The 21,077-nt window shown below is 37.3% G+C and overlaps 1 pseudogene; it reads left to right on the forward strand.

The window, feature by feature from the left end:
• Nucleotides 1-19,677: 19,677 nt before the first annotated feature.
• Nucleotides 19,678-20,478, forward strand: LOC129622452 (craniofacial development protein 2-like; annotated as a pseudogene).
• The last annotated feature ends 599 nt before the right edge of the window (nucleotides 20,479-21,077 follow it).

Raw genomic sequence — 21,077 nt, forward strand, 5'->3', positions numbered from 1 at the left:
TGGATGAAGCACAAGCCAGAATCAAGATTGCTGGGAGAAATATCAATAAGCTCAGATAGGCAGATGACACCACCCTTATGGCAGAAAGTGAAGAAGAACAAAAGAGCCCCTTGATGAAAGTGAAAGAGGAGAGTGAAAAAGTTGGCTTAAAACTCAGCATTCAGAAAATGAATATCATGGCATCTGGTCCCATCACTTCACGGGAAATAGATGGGAAAACAATGGAAAGAGTGATAAACTTTATTTTGGGGGCTCCAAAATCACTGTAGATGGTGACTGCAGCCATGATATTAAAAGACTCTTGCTCCTTGGAAGAAAAGCTATGACCAAAATAGACAGCATATTAAAAGAAGAGACATTACTTTACCAACAGAGGTCTGCTATTCAAAGCTATGGCTTTTCCAGTATCATGTATGGACATGAGAGTTGGACTATAAAGAAAGCTTATCACTGAAGAACTGATGCTTTTGAATTGTGGTGTTGGAGAAGACTCTTGAGAGTCCCTTGGACTGCAAGGAGATCCAACCAGTCAATCCTAAAGGAAATCAGTCGTGAATATTCATTGGAAGGACTGATTCTCAAGCTAAAACTCCAATACTTTGGCCACCTGATGTGAAGAACTGATTCCTTGGAAAAGACCCTGATGCTGGAAAAATTGAAGGCAGGAGGAGAAGGGTATGATAGAGGATGAGATGATTGGATGGCATCACCGACATGATGGATAGGTTTTGAGTAGGCTCCAGGAGTTGGTGATGGACAGGTAAGCCTGGTATGCTGAAGTCCGTGGGGTTGCAAAGAGTCCTACATGACTTAGTGACTGAACTGAACTGACCACATCTTCTATTTATAAAACAGTAATAGAGTCACAGATATTGAAAACAAGCTTACAGTTATCAAAGGGAAAAGGGGAGAAGGGATAAATCGGAAGATTGTGATTGACATATACACTCTGCTGCTGCTGCTGCTAAGTCGCTCCAGTTGCGTCCGACTCCGTGCAACCCCATAGAGGGCAGCCCACCAGGCTCCACCATCCCTGGGATTCTGCCGGCAAGAACACCAGAGTGGGCGGCCATTTCCTTCTCCAATGCATGAAAGTGAAAAGTGAAAGTGAAGTCGCTCAGTTGTGTCCGACTCTCAGCGACCCCACAGACTGCAGCCCACCAGGCTCCTCCATCCATGGGATTTTTCAGGCAAGAGTACTGGAGTGGGGTGCCATTGCCTTCTCCGCATATACACTCTACTATATATAAAATAGATAACTAATAAGAATCTACTATATAGCAGAGGGGACTCTGTTCAATACTCTGTTATGACCTATATAGGAATAGAATCTAAAAAAGAGTGGATATATGTATATGTGTAACTGATTCCCTTTGCAGAAAATAGCACAATGTTGTAAATCAACAATATTCTACTTAAAGTAATTTTTAAAATGTTCAAGGGATTAAATTCCATTTATAAGACAGAAATTGGCAGAATTTACTTTTTTAAATAATTCAGCTAAATGATGTATACATGCAACACACGTTTTGTTTAAAGATGCAAATAAGATGAACATAAAAATGGGAAAAAAAACATGTGAGCAATGACTAAAAGAAAATTGGAGCAGCTGTACTCATATCAGACACAACAGACTTTAAGACAAAAATTATTACCAGCAACAAAGAAGAAATAATATTCTTTTTATTATAAAATAAAATTATATTATAAAATTGTATTATATATTAATATACAATTACGTATTATATAATATATAATGTTTATATAATAATATTATTTAAATTAAATAAAAATAAATGGTCTATTTATTTGGAAAATGAAACAAATACAAATGCATATGCCCCTAACAACAGAACCCCAAAATGCATGAAGGAAAACTGACAGAATTGAATGAAAAAAATAGGAATTTTTATCAATAATAGAGGCTGTAATACTCCACTTTTAATAATGGATAGAACAACCAAACAGAAGTTCCACGAAGAAATAGAAGACTTGAAAAATACTACCAATTAACTAGACCTATAGACATCTATAAAACGCTCCATCCAATAGTAGCAGAGCAAATATTCCTTTAAGCTTCACATAGAACATGCTGCAAGATACTATATGTTAAGCCATAAAACAAGCTTAAATAAATTTAAGAGAATTGAAATCATAGAAAATGTGTTCTTTGACAACAGAAATTTGTGAGAATTCAGTATCAGAAAAAAAATGGGAAATTTTTCCATTTTTTTTCCATAAACATGTGGAAATTAAAATAAATACTCCTAAGTAGTCAATGAACAAACCACAAGGAAAACAGAACCACAGGAAAGACAGAAAATACTCTGAGATAAATAAAGATAAAACATACTTACATATTTGGTATGAATTAAAGCAGTGCATAGACAGAAATACATAGCTACAAAATATGTGTTAAAAAAAAAAAAGCAGGCAAATTGTGATTGATCAACTTTAACACCAAAATAAATTGAAAGAGTATAGTTAACAGAGAATATACAAAGGAAAGGAAGTAACAAATATTTCAATATAAATAAATCTAGAATAGAAAAAATGATAAAGAAAGTCAACAAAACCAAGAGTAGTTCTTTGAAAAGATTGATAATACTGACAAACCAATATCTAGACTAAAGAACTGAAAAAAAAAGGATTCAAATTACTAAAGTCAGGCATGAAATATGGGATATTGCCACTGAATTTATAAAAATAAGTATTATAAAAGAACACTATGAACAATTAGTATGGTAACAAACCAGGTAATCCAGATAGAGTGGGAAAATTCCTAGAAAGACACAAATTACTATAACTGTCTCAAGAAAATATAGACTTATAAGAAATGGAGAGATTTAACTGGTAGGCAAAAATGTTCCTACCAAGAAAACTTCAGTGTCACATGAGTTCGTGGTGAATTCTACTACAATATTTTTAAAAAATACTGTAAATATTTTACAAACTCTTCCATTAAATTGAATTGGAGGAAACACTTCTTAAATCATTCTATGAGGCCTATATCTGTGACTAAAGAAAAACAACATAAAATACATTTTAAAAACTATAAATGAATTTCCCTTGTGAATATAGATGTGTATGTTCAACTAAATACTAGTAAACTGAATCCACCAACATATAAAAAGAACTATGCATCTTTATCAAATGGGATTTTCCCAGGAGTGCAAACTTGATTCCAAATACAAAAATCAACCAATGTAATACTCGTTATTAATAGAACAAAGGACAAAAACAATGATTATTTAAATAGAGACAGAAAAAAATGCAAAAAAAAAAATTTGCTAAGTCCTTTCATGACGAAACACTAACAAACTAGGAATAAAAGAAAATTTGTTTAAAATACTGGATGCTTGGGGCTTTTGGGGCTGGTGCACTGGGACGACCCAGAGGGATGGTATGGGGAGGGAGGAGGGAGGAGGGTTCAGGATGAGGAACACATGTGTACCTGTGGTGGATTCATGTTGATATATGGCAAAACCAATGCAATATTGTAAAGTTATAAAATAAAAAAAATAAAATAAAGTATCTCTATGAAAAACCAGTTAACATCATATACAAATAACATAAAAAATAAATCAAAGACACCTTGAAAAAAACTGCACGACTTTTTAACATTATCAGTTCAGTCAGTTCAGTCTCTCAGTCGTGTCTGACTCTTTGTGACCACATGAATAGAAGCATGCCAGGCCTCCCTGTCCATCACCAACTCCCAGAGTCCACCCAAACTCATGTGCATCTAGTTAGTGATGCCATCCAGCCATCTCATCCTCTGTCATCCCCTTCTCCTCCTACCCCCAATCCCTCCCAGCATCAGGGTCTTTTAGAATGAGTCAACTCTTTGTATGAGGTGGCCAAAGTACTGGAGTTTCAGCCTCATATCAGTCCTTCGAATGAACACCCAGGACTGGTCTCTTTTAGGATGGACTGGTTGAGTCTCCTTGCAGTCCAAGGGATTCACAAAAGTCTTCTCCAGCACCACAGTTCAAAAGCATCATTTCTTTGGTGCTCAGCTTTCTTCACAGTCCAACTCTCAAATCCATATATAACCACTGGAAAAATCATAGCCTTGACTAGATGGACCTGTGTTTGCAAAGTACTCTCTGCTTTTCAATATGCTATCTAGGTCATATCTTTCCTTCCAAGGATTAAGCGTCTTTTATTTTATTTTATTTTTTTATATTTTATTTTATTTTTAAACTTTACATAATTGTATTAGTTTTGCCAAATATCAAAATGAATCCGCCACAGGTATACATGTGTTCCCCATCCTGAACCCTCCTCCCTCCTCCCTCCCCATACCAGCCCTCTGGGTCGTCCCAGTGCACCAGCCCCAAGCATCCAGTATCGTGTATTGAACCTGAACTGGCAACTCGTTTCATGCATGATATTTTACATGTTTCAATGCCATTCCCCCAAATCTTCCCACCTTCTCCCTCTCCCACAGAGTCCATAAGACTGTTCTATACATCAGTGTCTCTTTTGCTGTCTCGTACACAGGGTTATTGTTACCATCTTTCTAAATTCCATATATATGCGTTAGTATACTGTATTGGTGATTTTCTTTCTGGCTTACTGCACTCTGTATAATAGGCTCCAGTTTCATCCACCTCATTAGAACTAATTCAAATGTATTCTTTTTAATGGCTGAGTGATACTCCATTGTGTATATGTACCACCGCTTTCTTATCCATTCATCTGCTGATGGACATCTAGGTTGCTTCCATGTCCTGGCTATTATAAACAGTGCTGCGATGAACATTGGGGTACACGTGTCTCTTTCCCTTCTGGTTTCCTCAGTGTGTATGCCCAGCAGTGGGATTGCTGGATCATAAGGCATGTCTATTTCCAGTTTTTTAAGGAATCTCCACACTGTTCTCCATAGTGGCTGTACTAGTTTGCATTCCCACCAACAGTGGAAGAGGGTTCCCTTTTCTCCACACCCTCTCCAGCATTTATTACTTGTAGACTTTTGGACCGCAGCCATTCTGACTGGTGTGAAATGGTACCTCATAGTGTTTTGATTTGCATTTCTCTGATAATGAGGGATGTTGAGCATCTTTTCATGTGTTTGTTAGCCATCTGTATGTCTTCTTTGGAGAAATATCTACTTAGTTCTTTGGCCCATTTTTTGATTGGGTCATTTATTTTTCTGGAGTTGAGCTGTAGGAGTTGCTTGTATATTCTGCAGATTAGTTGTTTGTCAGTTGCTTCATTTGCTATTATCTTCTCCCATTCTGAAGGCTGTCTTTTCACCTTGCTAATAGTTTCCTTTGATGTGCAGAAGCTTTTAAGGTTAATTAGGTCCCATTTGTTTATTTTTGCCTTTATTTCCAATATTCTGGGAGGTGGGTCATAGAGGATCCTGCTGTGATGTATGTCAGAGAGTGTTTTGCCTATGTTCTCCTCTAGGAGTTTTATAGTTTCTGGTCTTACGTTTAGATCTTTAATCCATTTTGAGTTTATTTTTGTGTATGGTGTTAGAAAGTGTTCTAGTTTCATTCTTTTACAAGTGGTTGACCAGATTTCCCAGCACCACTTGTTAAAGAGATTGTCTTTAATCCACTGTATATTCTTGCCTCCTTTGTCAAAGATAAGGTGTCCATAGGTGCGTGGATTTATCTCTGGGCTTTCTATTTTGTTCCATTGATCTATATTTCTGTCTTTGTGCCAGTACCATACTGTCTTGATATGGCTGCAGTCACAATCTGCAGTGATTTTGGAGGAAAAAGAAATAAAGTCTGACACTGTTTCCACTGTTTCCCCATCTATTTCCCGTGAAGTGATGGGACCAGATGCCATGATCTTAGTTTTCTGAATGTTGAGCTTTAAGCCAACTTTTCCACTCTCCTCTTTCACTTTCATCAAGAGGCTTTTTAGTTCCTCTTCACTTTCTGCCATAAGGGTGGTGTCATCTGCATATCTGAGGTTATTGATATTTCTCCCAGCAATCTTGATTTCAGCTTGTGCTTCATCCAGCCCAGTGTTTCTCATGATGTGCTCTACATATAAGTTAAATAAACAGGGTGACAATATGCAGCCTTGACATACTCCTTTTCCTATTTGGAACCAGTCTGTTGTTCCATGTCCAGTTCTAACTATTGCTTCCTGACCTGCATATAGGTTTCTCAAGAGGCAGGTCTGGTGGTCTGGTATTCTCATCTCTTTAAGAATTTTCCACAGTTTATTGTGATCCACACAGTCAAAGGCTTTGGCATAGTCAATAAAGCAGAAATAGATGTTTTTCTGGAACTCTCTTCCTTTTTCCATAATCCAGTGGATGTTGGCAATTTGATCTCTGGTTCCTCTGCCTTTTCTAAAACCAGCTTGAACATCTGGAAGTTCACAGGTCACGTATTGCTGAAGCCTGGCTTGGAGAATTTTGAGCATTACTTTACTAGCATGTGAGATGAGTGCAATACTGAAATCAGATTGATTATATTCTTTGCAGCCAAAGGTGAAGAAGCTCTATACAGTCAGCAAAAACAAGACAGGGAACTGACTGTGGCTAGGTCATGAACCCCTTATTGCCAAATTCAGACTTTCAATTGAAGAAAGTAGGGAAAACCACATGAACATTCAGATATGACCTAAATCTAACCCCTTATGATTATACAGTGGAAGTGCAAAATAGATCAAGGGACTAGATCTGATAGACAGAATACCTCTTGCATTATGGAGGGAGGTTTGTAACACTGTACAGGAGACAGGGATCAAGATCATCCCCATGGAAAAGAAATGCAAAAAAGCAAAATGGCTGTCTGAGGAGGCCTTACAAATAGCTGTGAAAAGAAGAGAAGCGAAAAGCAAAGAAGAAAAGGAAAGATAAAAGCATCTGAATGCAGAGTTCCAAAGAATAGCAAGAAGAGATAAGAAAGCATTCCTCAGTGATCAATGCAAAGAAATAGAGGAAAACAACAGAATGGGAAAGACTAGAGATCTCTTCAAGGAAATTAGAGATACCAAGGGAACATTTCATGCAAAGATGGGCTCGATAAAGGACAGAAATGGTATGGACCTAACAGAAGCAGAAGATATTAAGAAGAGGTGGCAAGAATACACAGAAGAACTGTACAAAAAAGATCTTCATGACCCAGATAATCACGATGGTGTGATCACTCGTCTAGAGCCAGACATCCTGGAATGTGAAGTCAAGTGGGCCTTAGAAAGCATCACTAGGAACAAAGCTAGTGAGGTGATGAAATTCTTGTTGAACTATATCAAATCCAGGAAGATGATGCTGTGAAAGTGCTGCACTCAATATGTCAGCAAATTTGAAACACTCAGCAGTGGCCACAGGAATGGAAAAGGTGAGTTTTCAATCCAATCCCAAAGAAAGGCAATGCCAAAGATTTTAACATTATACTAGAAGGTAAAACCAAAGCAATTATGCAACAAAATCAAATAAAATATATCCACATGGTAAGGGAAGAAATCACAATCCCTGTTTCCAGATGACATGATCTTATGTATAGAAAATCCTAAGGAATTCACATATGTATTAATAAGTGGGTTTGAAAAGATTGAGAATACAAGATCAATATATAAATATGAGTTATATTTTTACACACAGGCAAATGAACAATCTGAAAATGAATTTAATAAGCAATTCATTTATAATAGCACCAAAAATAGTAAAATGCTTAGAAAGAGATTTAACAAAAGGGTTAGAACTTTGTACATTGGAAACTATAAAACATGATAGAAAGAAATTGAAAACAACCTCCCCCAGTGGCTCAGCAGTAAAGAATCCACTTGCATGGCAGGAGTCACAGGTAATGCAGGTTCAATTCCTGGATGGTGAAGATCCCCTGGAGGAGGGCATGGCAGTCCACTCCAATATTCTTGCCTAGGAAATCCCATGGACAGAGAAGCCTGGAGGGCTACATTCCATGGGGTCAAAAAGAGTCAGACATGACTGAAGAAACTGAGCACACAGAGATAAATAAAAAAAGACCCATATTCATAGAACAAAAAGACTTATTATTATTGAAGTGGCAACAATGCCCAAGTTGATCTGCAGTTTCAATACAATTCCTATTGAAATCACAACTGCTTGTTTTTTTCCCCAGAAGTTTATAATGTATTTCTGTAATTCATTTGAAAATGAAAGGAATCCAGAATGGGCCCAAATAATCTTGAAAAATAAAGGAAACTTGGAAGGTTTGAACTTCCAATCCCAAAATTTAAAATAAAGCTGCCGTTATCAGGACTATGATAAGAATAAATATTTAGACAATTGGAATGGAGTTGAGAGTCCTGGAATGAACTGATACATTATCAATTGATTTTTTTTTTCAGGGGTGTTAAGCTAAATCAGTGGGCAAAGAATTATCATTTCAACAAATGTTGCTGGAACAATAGGATATCCACCTGCAAAATGTGGATTTCAACATCTTTAATAGCATACACAGATTAATTCAAAAGTGAAAAAACACCTCAAGGAAAGACTCTTAGAATAAAATAGAGGATGATATCTTCATGACTTTGGATTAGGCAGTAGTTTCTTAAATATGATACCTAAAATATAAGCACCCTGCTCCAATAGTCTTACTGGAGCAACAAGCAAACAAGCCTGGTGGGCTATAGTCCAATGGGCCGCAAAAGATTCTGACACAACTTAATGACTAAGCAACAAAAACACAAGCAACCAAGGGAAGAATATACGTATTGGATGTAAACAAAAATTTAAAAATTTCCACCTCAAAGGACACTGTAAAAAAAGTAAATAAATAAATAAATAAGAATAATGCACTTGCAATTTCTGAAAATCACTGATTAGAATCTACTAGTTAGTTAGTTCAGTCGCTCAGTTGTGTCCGTCTCTTTGTGACCCCATGGACTGCAGTATGTCAGGCTTCCCTGTCCATCACCAACTCCTGGAGCCTACTCAAACTTATGTCCATGGTATTGGTGACTACACACAATATATAAGAGACTTTTACAATTCAACAAAAGATAAACCAGGAAGGGGAACACATGTATACCTGTGGCGGATTCATTTTGATATTTGGCAAAACTAATACAATTATGTAAAGTTTAAAAATAAAATTAAAAAAAATAATAATAATAAAAAAAAAGATAAACCAATCTAAAAATGAACAAAGGACATGAATAGACATTTTTAAAAAGAAGAAATAAAAATAGTCAATAAATGCATAAAAAGATTCTTAACATAATTAGTCATAGTAAAATGTAATGGATGGCTCATATATCAAGGGTTAGGATATAAAATCAGTGCAACAGCTTTGGAAGGCAATTTGGCAATTCCTCAAAGAGTTAAGTACAGAATTTCCAAACTATCCAGTCTTTTCACTCCTACATATAGACTTAACACAACTGAAGCAAATGTTTACACAAAACCTTGTACATAAAACTTATAAACATATGTTTTCACATAAACTTGTATATGAATACTTGTAAGCATATGTTTACAAAAAAACTTGAACATAAAAGTTTATAGCTGAGTTTTTCAAAACAGTAATAGAAAAAATTAAAACTAAAAATACCCAAATATACATCATTGGATGAATGGGTGGATATAAGGTGATATATACACACAATACAATATTTTTCAGCTATAAAAAGAAATAAAGAATCCCTACATGCTACAACATAGATGAACCTTGAAAATATAACGCTACATGAAATAAACCAGCCAGAAAATGCAATGTATAGTATGATTTCATTTATATAAACTATACAAATAAGCAAATCCATAGAGGCAGAAAGTAGATTAGTAAATTTTTAAGGCCTGCATGAAGATGGGTAAAGGAGAGCTATCGCTAATGGATATGGAGTTTTGTGGGGGATAAGGAAATCAAAAGGCTTCTCCCATGGCTCAGTGTTAGGAATCTGCCTGCCAATGCAAGAGACACAGGAAATGCAGATTTGATCCCTGGGTCAGGAAGATGCCTTGGTGGAGGAAACAGCAACCTACTCCAGTATTCTTGCCTGAAATCCCATGGACAGAGGAACGTGGTGGGCTACAGTTCATGGGTTTGCAAAGAGTCGGACACAACTGAGCAAATAAGCACAGCTGACAGCACAGGTAATCAAAGTGTTCAAAATTTAGGTAGCAGTGATCAATGCACAACATTGTAAATATACTGAAAACACTGAATTGCACAGTTTAAAATGATTAATTTTATATTTTGTGAATTACATCTCATATTTTAAAATGCTTTAATAAAAATGAAGCTAACAAACTAAAAACCCCAAAAGATCATTGCAGTGGAAGAACTAGGATCTGACACATCTCTCCACATTATGGAACACAAACTTGTAGAATCAATAAAGCCCACCGCATGAGGATTCATTCCTTCCCTAAGATCAGCAACAGTGAGGGCGACCTCCAGATAAATAGCAAAAACAAGGATTTAGTGTAGATGTTTCCCTACATGGTTTCAATAAGAGGTAAATAGAGAAACTTTTAAAAAGGGTAGAAAGTGTGTGTGTTAGTTGCTCAGTCCTGTCTGACTCTTTGCGACCCCATGGAGCCCACCAGGCTTCTCTGTCCATGGAATTCTCCAGTCAAGAATACTGGAGTGGGTAGCCATTCCCTTCTCAAGGGGATCTTCTCAACCCAGGAATCAAGTACTAGTCTTCAGCAATTCAGGCAGATTTTTTACTGTCTGAGCCATCAGGGAAGCCCACCTGTTAAATTTAGAGTATGAGAATTTGTAGTCTTTTAAACTCAGATATTAGGAATTAGAAGGAGAAAGTTAAATAAGTTGTTTACAGGTTTTTACACAATATGGAAAGTGATATAATATTAAGATAGAGATAACTTCAAAATGCAGACAAGACACCTTATAGCACTCACTAAAATTAGAATCTTAGCCAGTAGTGAAAATAAAATGAATGTATAAAAATAATGCATTCAATTCAAAAATTGTCAGGAAAAAAGTGACAAAGAATGTATGGAACAAATGAGAATCTAAGGGGTAAGATGTAAGCTATAGATTCAACCATGTTGATAATTTCATTAAATGGAAATTATCTAAATATTCCATTTTAAAAGCACAGAATTTAAGTAAGACCAAAATCTAAGGTGTCTCCAAGCAATCCCCTTTAAAAATAAAGACAGCGATATTAAATATAAAATAATGATAAAAAATCATATTCAAATAGTAACCTAAGGAAAATATGAATGACTATATTCTGAGACAAAGTAGACTTGACAATGAGAAATATTACAAGGATGAAAGAAATACTTTTCAATGATAAAGGAACAATTAATTGAGATGATACAATGATCCTAAATGTTTATGCAATTATTAACAGTGAATAAAAACACATTGATATAACAAGAGAAAATGAATAAGTCATACATAAACTTTAAAATTCAAATACTACTCTCTATTTAATGATCAAGAAGACAGGAAATCAATAAGCATCTAGAACTCTTGAACAACACTAACACACAACTTTACTTATTTGACATTTCCACATAATGATAGCACAGTGCAGATTATTTTTTAGGGCACATTGAAAGACATACTCTAGGTCATATAATCATCTCAATAATTTTAAAAGTATTTAACTAAGAAAAGCATGTTCCTTTTACTGGAATTATACTAGAAATAGGAGGGTACTTGTAAAGCCCCCAGTATTTAAAAATAAACAACAAAATTCTACCTAATCTATGAATCTACATAATATGAAAATTAATGAGGTTAGTGTACTTGCATGATTCAAGATCAAAACGTAACAATAACACTTCTATATAATAGCAAGGAAATTTCAAACTAAAATTTTAAAGTATCTTTACATTTGCATCCAAATCATAAACTACATGGAGATAAATTACAAAAGTACAAACAATTTTTTTTTTGCTGAAAATAATTAAAGTCCAACCTATTTGTTAAAATAACAAGTATCCTCAAACTGATTATAAATTATGATGCAATCTTAAATCTCCAGTAGCATTTTGAAGAAATTGAGAATCTGAATATCAAATGTATATGAAAATGAAAATACCAAAAATAGCCACATCAATTTTGAAAAAGAATAAATTTTGTCTTCATGATTTCAATATTTACTATAAAACCACAATAATTAATAGCAGATGTCATTGACATAAGGACAAATCAAAGAAACAGAAATATATCCACATTTGTGTGAACAATTGATTTTAACCAGAGTGCAAGGTAACTCAAAAAAGAAAAGATATTCTTTCCGACAAATATTATTGAAGCAATTAAATACATATTAGGTGAAATATGAACCTCAAGTGTTAACCTCACACTATATATAAAAATGATCATAGTCCTAAACATAAGAGGAATAATGATAACATCTTAGAAGAAACTGTAGGAAATCATAGGAAAAAAATCAGTAACATCAGATTTGTCAATGATCTCTTAGAATGCACACAAAAAGTATTTCACTGTTTAAAAGATATTGTTTCACAGTTACAAAAATGTAAAGTCAAGTCATATGACAAAATAGTTTCAAAATATACATTATACCAAGAATTAATGTTTGAAATGTTTTCTTGGAAAAAGTGTTTACAGCTATAATTATACAAAAAAAAAAATCTGTCTTAAAACAGGCAATTTGAAAATATATTTACCAAAGAATATGTACGATTTATAAATGCACATATGAAAACCAGCTTTTCTGTGAACAACTTGAATCTCACTATACTTATCATGCCATCTGTACTTAGTAAAGCAATAAACACCACTGTGGCCTAGAGTCGGAGAAGGCAATGGCACCCCACTCCAGTACTCTTGCCTGGAAAATCCCATGGATGGAGAAGCCTGGAAGGCTGCAGTCCATGGGGTCACTGAGGGTCGGACACGACTGAGCGACTTCCCTTTTGCTTTTCACTTTCATGCATTGGAGAAGGAAATGGCAACCCACTCCAGTGTTCTTGCCTGGAGAATCCCAGGGACGGGGGAGCCTGATGGGCTGCCGTCTATGGGGTCGCACAGAGTTGGACACGACTGAAGTGACTTAGCAGTAGCAGCAGCAGTGGCCTAGAGTAGATTAAAATTAACTGGCCTTTTTGAAGTTTTTAGGAGACTGTAGGGTCAACAGACTCAACTTCACCCCTCCCAATTGTACCCTACTGTTGCTCCTTGCCCCAAATTCCCACATAAGTTGTTCCTTGTTATCTTCTGTTGGATTTGCTTATATTTATTTCTCGATTTATTTATTTATTTTCTTGCACATGTGTTTATTCATTAACGGGTCATCTTGGGCTTCCCTTGTGGCTCAGCTGGTAAAGAATCTGCCTGTAATGCGGGAGACCTGGGTTCAATCCCTGGGTTGGGAAGATCCTCTGGAGACAGGAAAGGCTACCCACTCCAGTATTCTGGCCTGAAGAATTCCATGGACTGTATAGTCCACAGGGTCACAAAGAGTTGGATGTGAATGAGTGACTTTCACTTTCACTTTCTCTTCTCAAACTAGCCTTGCCTGTAATACATCGGGTGCCCAGATTTCTAGTTGTGGAACCTACTTATATTGGTTTCAAAGTTTTTAAAAGACTTATCTATCTACCAGTGAAATGTTAGTTGCTCAGTCGTGTCCAGCTCTTTGAGACCCTATGTATGGTAGCCTGCCAGGTGCCTCTGTCCATGGGATTCTCCAGGTAAGAATACTGGAATGGGTTGACATGCCCTCCTCCAGGGGATCTTCCCCACCCAGGAATCAAAAACACGCCTTTTATGCCTTCTAATTTGGCAGATGGATTCTTCACCTTCAGTGCCACCTAGTAAAATTAAGGAGTAAATTAGGTTCAGAGCACCATATTCAGAGGAGATTTTGAGAATTCTAAAGAGAAATAAAGATAATGAAATTAACACTGGTTTCCTTATTCTACCAGGTCTGAGATCTCAGGCATATACATTAATAAAAAAAATTATCTCACATTCAAATATTTTGTAATCAGTTCAGTTCAGTCGATCAGTTGTGTCCAACCCTTTGCGACCCCATGAATCGCAAGACACCAGGCTTCCCTGTCCATCACCAACTCCCGGAATTTACCCAAACTCATGTCCATCAAGTAGGTGATGCCATCCAGCCATCTCATCCTCTGTTGTCCCCTTCTCCTTCTGCCCGCAATCCCTACCAGCATCAGAGTCTTTTCCAATGATTCAACTCTTCACATGAGGTGGCCAAAGTACTGGAGTTTCAGCTTCAGCATCATTCCTTCCAAAGAAATCCCAGGGCTGATCTCCTTCAGAATGAACTGGTTGGATCTCCTTGCCATCCAAGGGACTCTCAAGAGTCTTCTCCAACACCACAGTTCAAAAGCATAAATTCTTTGGCACTCACCTTTCTTCACAGCCCAACTCTCACATCCACACATGACCACTGGAAAATTGATACCCTTGACTAGACGAACCTTTGCTGGCAAAGTAATGTCTCTGCTTTTGAATATGCTATCTAGGTTGGTCATAACTTTCCTTCCAAGGAGTAAGCGTCTTTTAATTTCATGGCTACAACCACAATCTGCAGTGATTTTGGAGCCTCCAAAAATAAAGTCTAACAATATTTCCACTGTTTCCCCATCTATATCCTTGAAGTGATGGGAAAGGATGCCATAATCTTAGTTTTCTGAATGTTGAGCTTTAAGCCAACTTTTTCACTCTTCACTTTCACTTTCATCCAGAGGCTTTTTAGGTCCTCTTCATTTTTTGCCAAAAGGGTGGTGTCATCTGCATATATGAGGTTATTGATATTTCTCCTGGGAATCTTGATTCCAACTTGTGCTTCTTCCAGCCCAGCGTTTCTCATGATGTACTCTGCATAGAAGTTAAATAAGCAGGGTGACAATATACAGCCTTGATATAGTTCTTTACCCATTTAGAACCAGTCTGTTGTTCCATGTCCAGTTCTAACTGTTGCTTCCTGACCTGCATTCAGCTTTCTCAAGAGGCAGGACAGGTGGTCTGGTATTCCCATCTCTTTCAGAATTTTCCACAGTTTATTGTGATCCACACTGTCAAAGGCTTTGGCATAGTCAATAAAGCAGAAATAGATGTTTTTCTGGAACTCTCTTGCTTTTTCGATGATCCAGCAGATGTTGGCAATTTGATCTCTGGTTCCTCTGCCTTTTCTAAAACCAGCTTGAACATCTGGAAGTTCATGGTTCACATATTGCTGAGCCTGGCTTGGAGAATTTTGAGCATTACTTTACTAGCATGTGAGATGAGTGCAATTGTGTGGTAGTTTGAGCATTCTTTGGCATTGCCTTTCTGTGGGATTGGAATGAAAACTGACCTTTTCAAATCCTGTGGCCATTGCTGAATTTTCCAAATTTGCTGACATATTGTGTGCAGTGCTTTAACAGCATCATCTTTTACGATTTGAAATAGCTCAACTGGAATTACATCACCTCCACTAGCTTTGTTCCTAGTGATGTTTCCTAAGGCCCTCTTGACTTCTCATCATTCGCTGGATGTCTGGCTCTAGGTGAGTGATCACACCATTGTGATTATCTGGGTCATGAAGATCTTTTTTGTACAGTATTCCTGTGTACTCTTGCCACCTCTTCTTAATATTTTCTGTTTCTGTTAGGGCCATACCATTCCTGTCCTTTATTGAGCCCATCTTTGCATTAAACAGTCCCTTGGTATCTCTAATTTCCTTGAAGAGATCTCTAGTCTTTCCCATTCTATTTTTTTCCTCTGTTTCATTGCATTGATCGCTGAGGAAGGCTTTCTTATCTCTCCTCGCTATTCTTGGAACTCTGCATTCAGATGCTTATATCTTTCCTTTTCTCCTTTTCTTTTTGCTTCTCTTCTTTTCTCAGCTATTTTTAAGGCCTCCTCAGACAGCCATTTTGCCTTTTTGCATTTTTTTTCCATGGGGATGGTCTTGATCCCTGTCTCCTGTACAATGTCATGAATCTCCTTCCATAGTTCATCAGATACTCTGTCTATCAGATCTAGGCCCTTAAATCTATTTCTCACTTCCACTGTATAATCATAAGTGATTTGATTTAGGTCATACTTGAACAGTCTAGTGGTTTTCCCCACTTTCTTCAATTAAGTTTGAATTTGGCAATAAGGAGTTCATGATCTGAGCCAGAGTCAGCTCCTGGTCTTGTTTTTGCTGATTGTACAGAGCTTCTCCATCTTTGGCTGCAAAGAATATAATCAATCTAATTTTGGTGTTGACCATCTGGTGATGTCCATGTGTAGAGTCTTCTCCTGTGTTCAAGGTAAGGAAACCCAAGTAAGATGGTAGGTGCTAAGAGAGGGCATCAGAGGGCAGACAGACTGAAGCCACAATCACAGACAAGTAGTCTATCTGATCACATGGACCACCACCTTGTCTAACTCAGTGAAACTAAGCCATGCCGTGCAGGGTCACCCAAGATGGCCGGGTCATGGTGGAGAAGTCTGACATAATGTGGTCCACTGGAGAAGGGAATGGCAAACCACTTCAGTATTCTTGCTTCGAGAACCCCATGAACCGTATGAAAAGGCAAAAAGATAGGACACTGAAAGATGAACTCCACAAGTCAGTAGGTGCCCAATATGCTACTGGAGATCAGTGGAGAAATAACTCCAGAAAGAATAATGGGATGGTGTCAAAGCAAAAACAACACCCAGTTGTGGATGGGACTGGTGATAGAAGCAAGATTTGATGCTGTAAAGAGCAACATTGTGTAGGAACCTGGAATGTTAGGTCCATGAATCAAGGCAAATTGGAAGTGGTCAAACAGGAGTTGGCAGGAGTGAACATCGACATTATAGGAATCAGTGAGCTAAGATGGACTGGAATGGGTGAATTTAACTCAGATGACCATTATATCTACTACTGTGGGCAAGAATCCCTTAGAAGAAATGGAGTAGCCATCATAGTCAACAAAAGGGTCTGAAATGAAGTACTTGGATGCAATCTCGAAAATGACAGAATGAACAGTCTTATGGACTCTGTGGGAGAGGGAGAGGGTGGGAAGATTTGGGAGAATGGCATTGAAACATATAAAATATCATGTATGAAAAAAAATAAATAAAAAAAATAAAATAAGAAAAAAAAAAAAGAAAAGAAAATGACAGAATGATCTCTGCTGGTTTCTAAGGCGAACCATTCAATATCATGGTAATTGAAATCTGTGCTCCAACCAGTAACACTGAAGAAGCTAAAGTTGAACAGTTCTATGAAGACCTAGAAGACCTTTTAGAACTGATACCCAAAAGGATGTCCTTTTCATTACAGGGACTGGAATGCAAAAGTAGGAAGTCAAGAAACACCTGATGTAAAAGGCAAATTTAGCCTTGGAGTATAGAATAAAGCAGGGCAAAGGCTCATAAAGTTTTCCCAAGAGAACTCACTGGTCATAACAAATACCCTCATAGTAAGGTTTATAGAAGTTACCAAATATGAAGCATATTTGTCCAGTAACAAGCAGTATCTGACTCCTAGTTCATATATATTAGGCATAAGATACGAGTAGTACATGGGACTCATATCAATGAATATTGTTATGCATATAAAAGACTGAATTTTATTTGCCACATAATGGGCTTTCAGTTCAGTTCAGTTCAGTTCAGTCGCTCAGTCGTGTCCGACTCTGTGACCCCATGAATTGCAGCACACCAGGCCTCCCTGTCCATCAACAAATCCAGGAGTTCATTCAAACTCACATCCATTGGGTAGGTGATGCCATCCAGCCATCTCATCCTCTGTTGTACCCTTCTCCTCCTGCCACCAATCCCTCCCAGCATCAGAGTCTTTTCCAATGGGTCAACTCTTCACATGAGGTGGCCAAAATACTGGAGTTTCAGCTTCAACATCATTCCCTCCAAAGAACACCCAGGGCTGATCTTCTTCAGAATGGACTGGTTGGATCTCCTTGCAGTCCAAGGGACTCTCAAGAGTCTTCTCCAACACGACAGTTCAAAAGCATCAATTCTTTGGCACTCAGCTTTTAACTCTCACATCCATACATGACCCCTGGAAAATCCATAGGCTTACTAGACGGACCTTTGTTGACAAAGTAATGTCTCTGATTTTTAATATGCTATCTAAGTTGGTCGTAACTTTCCTTCCAAGAAGCAAGTGTCTTTTATTTTTTATTTATTTTTTTTTAATTTTATTTTATTTTTAAACTTTACATAATTGTATCATGGCTGCAATCACCATCTCTAGTGATTTTGGAGACCAGAAAAATAAAGCCAGCCATTGTTTCCACTGTTTCCCCATCTATTTGCCATAAAGTGATGGAACCAGATGCCATGATCTTAGTTTTCTGAATGTTGAGCTCTAAGCCAAATTTTCACTGTCCTCTTTCACTTTTTCTGCCATAAGGGTGGTGTCATCTGCATATCTGAGGTTATTGATATTTCTCCCGGCAATCTTAATTCCAGCTTGTGCTTCTTCCAGTCCAGCGTTTCTCATGATGTACTCTGCATAGAAGTTAAATAAGTAGGGTGACAATATACAGCCTTGACGTACTCCTTTTCCTATTTGGAATCAGTCTGTTGTTCCATGTCCAGTTCTAACTGTTGCTTCCTGACATGTGTACAGGTTTCTCAAGAGGCAGGTCAGGTGGTCTGCTATCCCTATCTCTTTCAGAATTTTCCACAGTTTATTGTGATCCTCACAGCCAAAGGCTTTGGCATAGTCAATAAAGCAGAAATAGATGTCTTTATGGAACTCTCTTATTTTGCGATGATCCCATGGATGTTGGCAATTTGATCTCTGGTTCCTCTGCCTTTTCTAAAACCAGCTTGAACATCTGGAAATTCATGGTTCACATATTGCTGAAGCTTGGCTTGGAGAATTTTGAGCATTACTTTACTGGCATGTGAGATGAGAAGAACTGTGTAGTAGTTTGAGCACTCTTTGGTATTGCCTTTCTTTGGGATTGGAATAAAAACTAACTTTTTACAGTCCTGTGGCCATTGCTGAGTTTTCCAAATTTGCTGACATATTGAGTGCAACATTTTCACAGCATCATCTTTTAGGTTTTAAAATAGTTCTATTGGAATTCCCACACCTCCACTAGCTTTGGTCCTAGTGATGATTTTCTAAGGCCCACCTGACTTCACATTCCAGGATGTTCAGCTCTAGGTGAGTGTGAGTGATCACACCTTCATGATTATCTCGGTAGTGAAGATCTTTTTTGTACAGTTCTTCTGTGTATTCTTGCCACCTCTTCTTCATATATTCTGCTTCTGCTATGTCCATACCATTTCTGTCCTTTATTGAGCCCATCTTTGCATGAAATGTTCCCTTGGTATCTCTAATTTTCTTGAAGAGATCTCTAGTCTTTGCCATTCTGTTGTTTTCCTCTATTTCTTTGCATTGACTGCTGAGGAAGACTTTTTTATCTTTCTTTGCTAGTCTTTGGAACTCTGCATTCAAATGGGAATATCTTTCCTTTTCTCCTTTGCTTTGCACTTCTCTTCTTTTCACAGCTATTTGTAAGGCCTCCTCAGGCAGCCATTATGCTGTTTTGTATTTCTTTTTCTTAGGGATGATCTGACAGAATGTGGTCCACTGGAGAAAGGAATGGCAAACTACTTCAGTATTCTTGCTTCAGGAACCCCATGAACAGTATGAAAAGGCAAAAAGATTGGACAGTGGAAGATGAACTCCCTGGGTGTAGGTGTTCAATATGCTACTGGAGATCAGTGGAGAAATAACTCCAGAAAGAATGAAGGGATGGTGTCAAAGCAAAAACAACACCCAGTTGTGGATGGGACTGGTGATAGAAGCAAGATTTGATGCTGTAAAGAGCAACATTGTGTAGGAACCTGGAATGTTAGGTCCATGAATCAAGGCAAATTGGAAGTGGTCAAACAGGAGTTGGCAGGAGTGAACATCAACATTATAGGAATCAGTGAGCTAAGATGGACTGGAATGGGTGAATTTAACTCAGATGACCATTATATCTACTACTGTGGGCAAGAATCCCTTAGAAGAAATGGAGTAGCCATCATAGTCAACAAAAGGGTCTGAAATGAAGTACTTGGATGCAATCTTAAAAACGACAGAATGATCTCTGCTCATTTCCAAGGCAAACCATTCAATATCACAGTAAGCCAAGTCTATGCCCCAACCAGTAATCCTGAAGATGCTGAAATTGAACAGTTTTATGAAGACCTAGAAGACCTTCTAGAACTTACACCCAAAAAAGATGTCCTTTTCGTTATAAGGGACTGGAATGCAAAAGTAGGAAGTCAAGAAACACTTGATGTAACAGGCAAATTTGGCCTTGGAGTACAGAATGAAGCAGGGAAAAGGCTAATAGAGTTCTGCCTAGATAATGCTCTGATCATAGCAAACACCCTCTTCCAACAACACAATAGAAGACTCTACACATGGACATCACCAGATGGTCAACACTGCAATCAGATTGATTATGTCCTTTGCAGCCAAAGATGGCGAAGCTCTATACAGTCAGCAAAAACAAGACCAGGAGCTGACTGTGGCTCAGATCATGAACTCCTTATTGCCAAATTCAGATTTAAATTGAAGAAAGTGGGGAAAACCACTAGACCATTCAGGTATGACGTAAATCAAATCCTTTATGACTATACAGTGGAAGTGAGAAATAGATTTAAGGGACTAGATCTTATAGACAGTGTGCCTGATGAACTATGGGCAGAGGTTCATGACATTGGTCAGGAGACAGGGAGCAAAACCATCCCCAATGAAAGAAATGCAAAGAAGCAAAATGGCTATCTAAGGAGGACTTACAAGTAATAAAACAAAAGATAGTTCTTAAATAGTGATGAATTTATCACATATATAAAAGATGATTACATCTGGAAAAACAGAGAACAACTCTTTAAACAGCTGTGGTTGCAAAGTTTTTCATTAATAGCATGTGATAATTATTTAAAATTCTCATTGAGTAAAATTGTTTCATATTTTTAAATACATGTCTTAGAACTTGGGCAAACTTTGAGAAATAGTGAGGGAAAGGGAGGCCTAGTATGCTACAGTCCCTAGAGTCGCAAGGAGTCAGACATGACTTAGCAGTTGAATAACTTAGAACTTCATATATTTACAATGTTTAAGAGAGATTCTAAAATATAATTCATTCTTTCACTCCCTTATCTTATTTTTATCTTCTTCGATGTGAAGCTTTTCAT

This window comes from Bubalus kerabau, chromosome 11, assembly GCF_029407905.1.
Source record: "Bubalus kerabau isolate K-KA32 ecotype Philippines breed swamp buffalo chromosome 11, PCC_UOA_SB_1v2, whole genome shotgun sequence".
Lineage (NCBI taxonomy): Eukaryota > Metazoa > Chordata > Mammalia > Artiodactyla > Bovidae > Bubalus > Bubalus kerabau.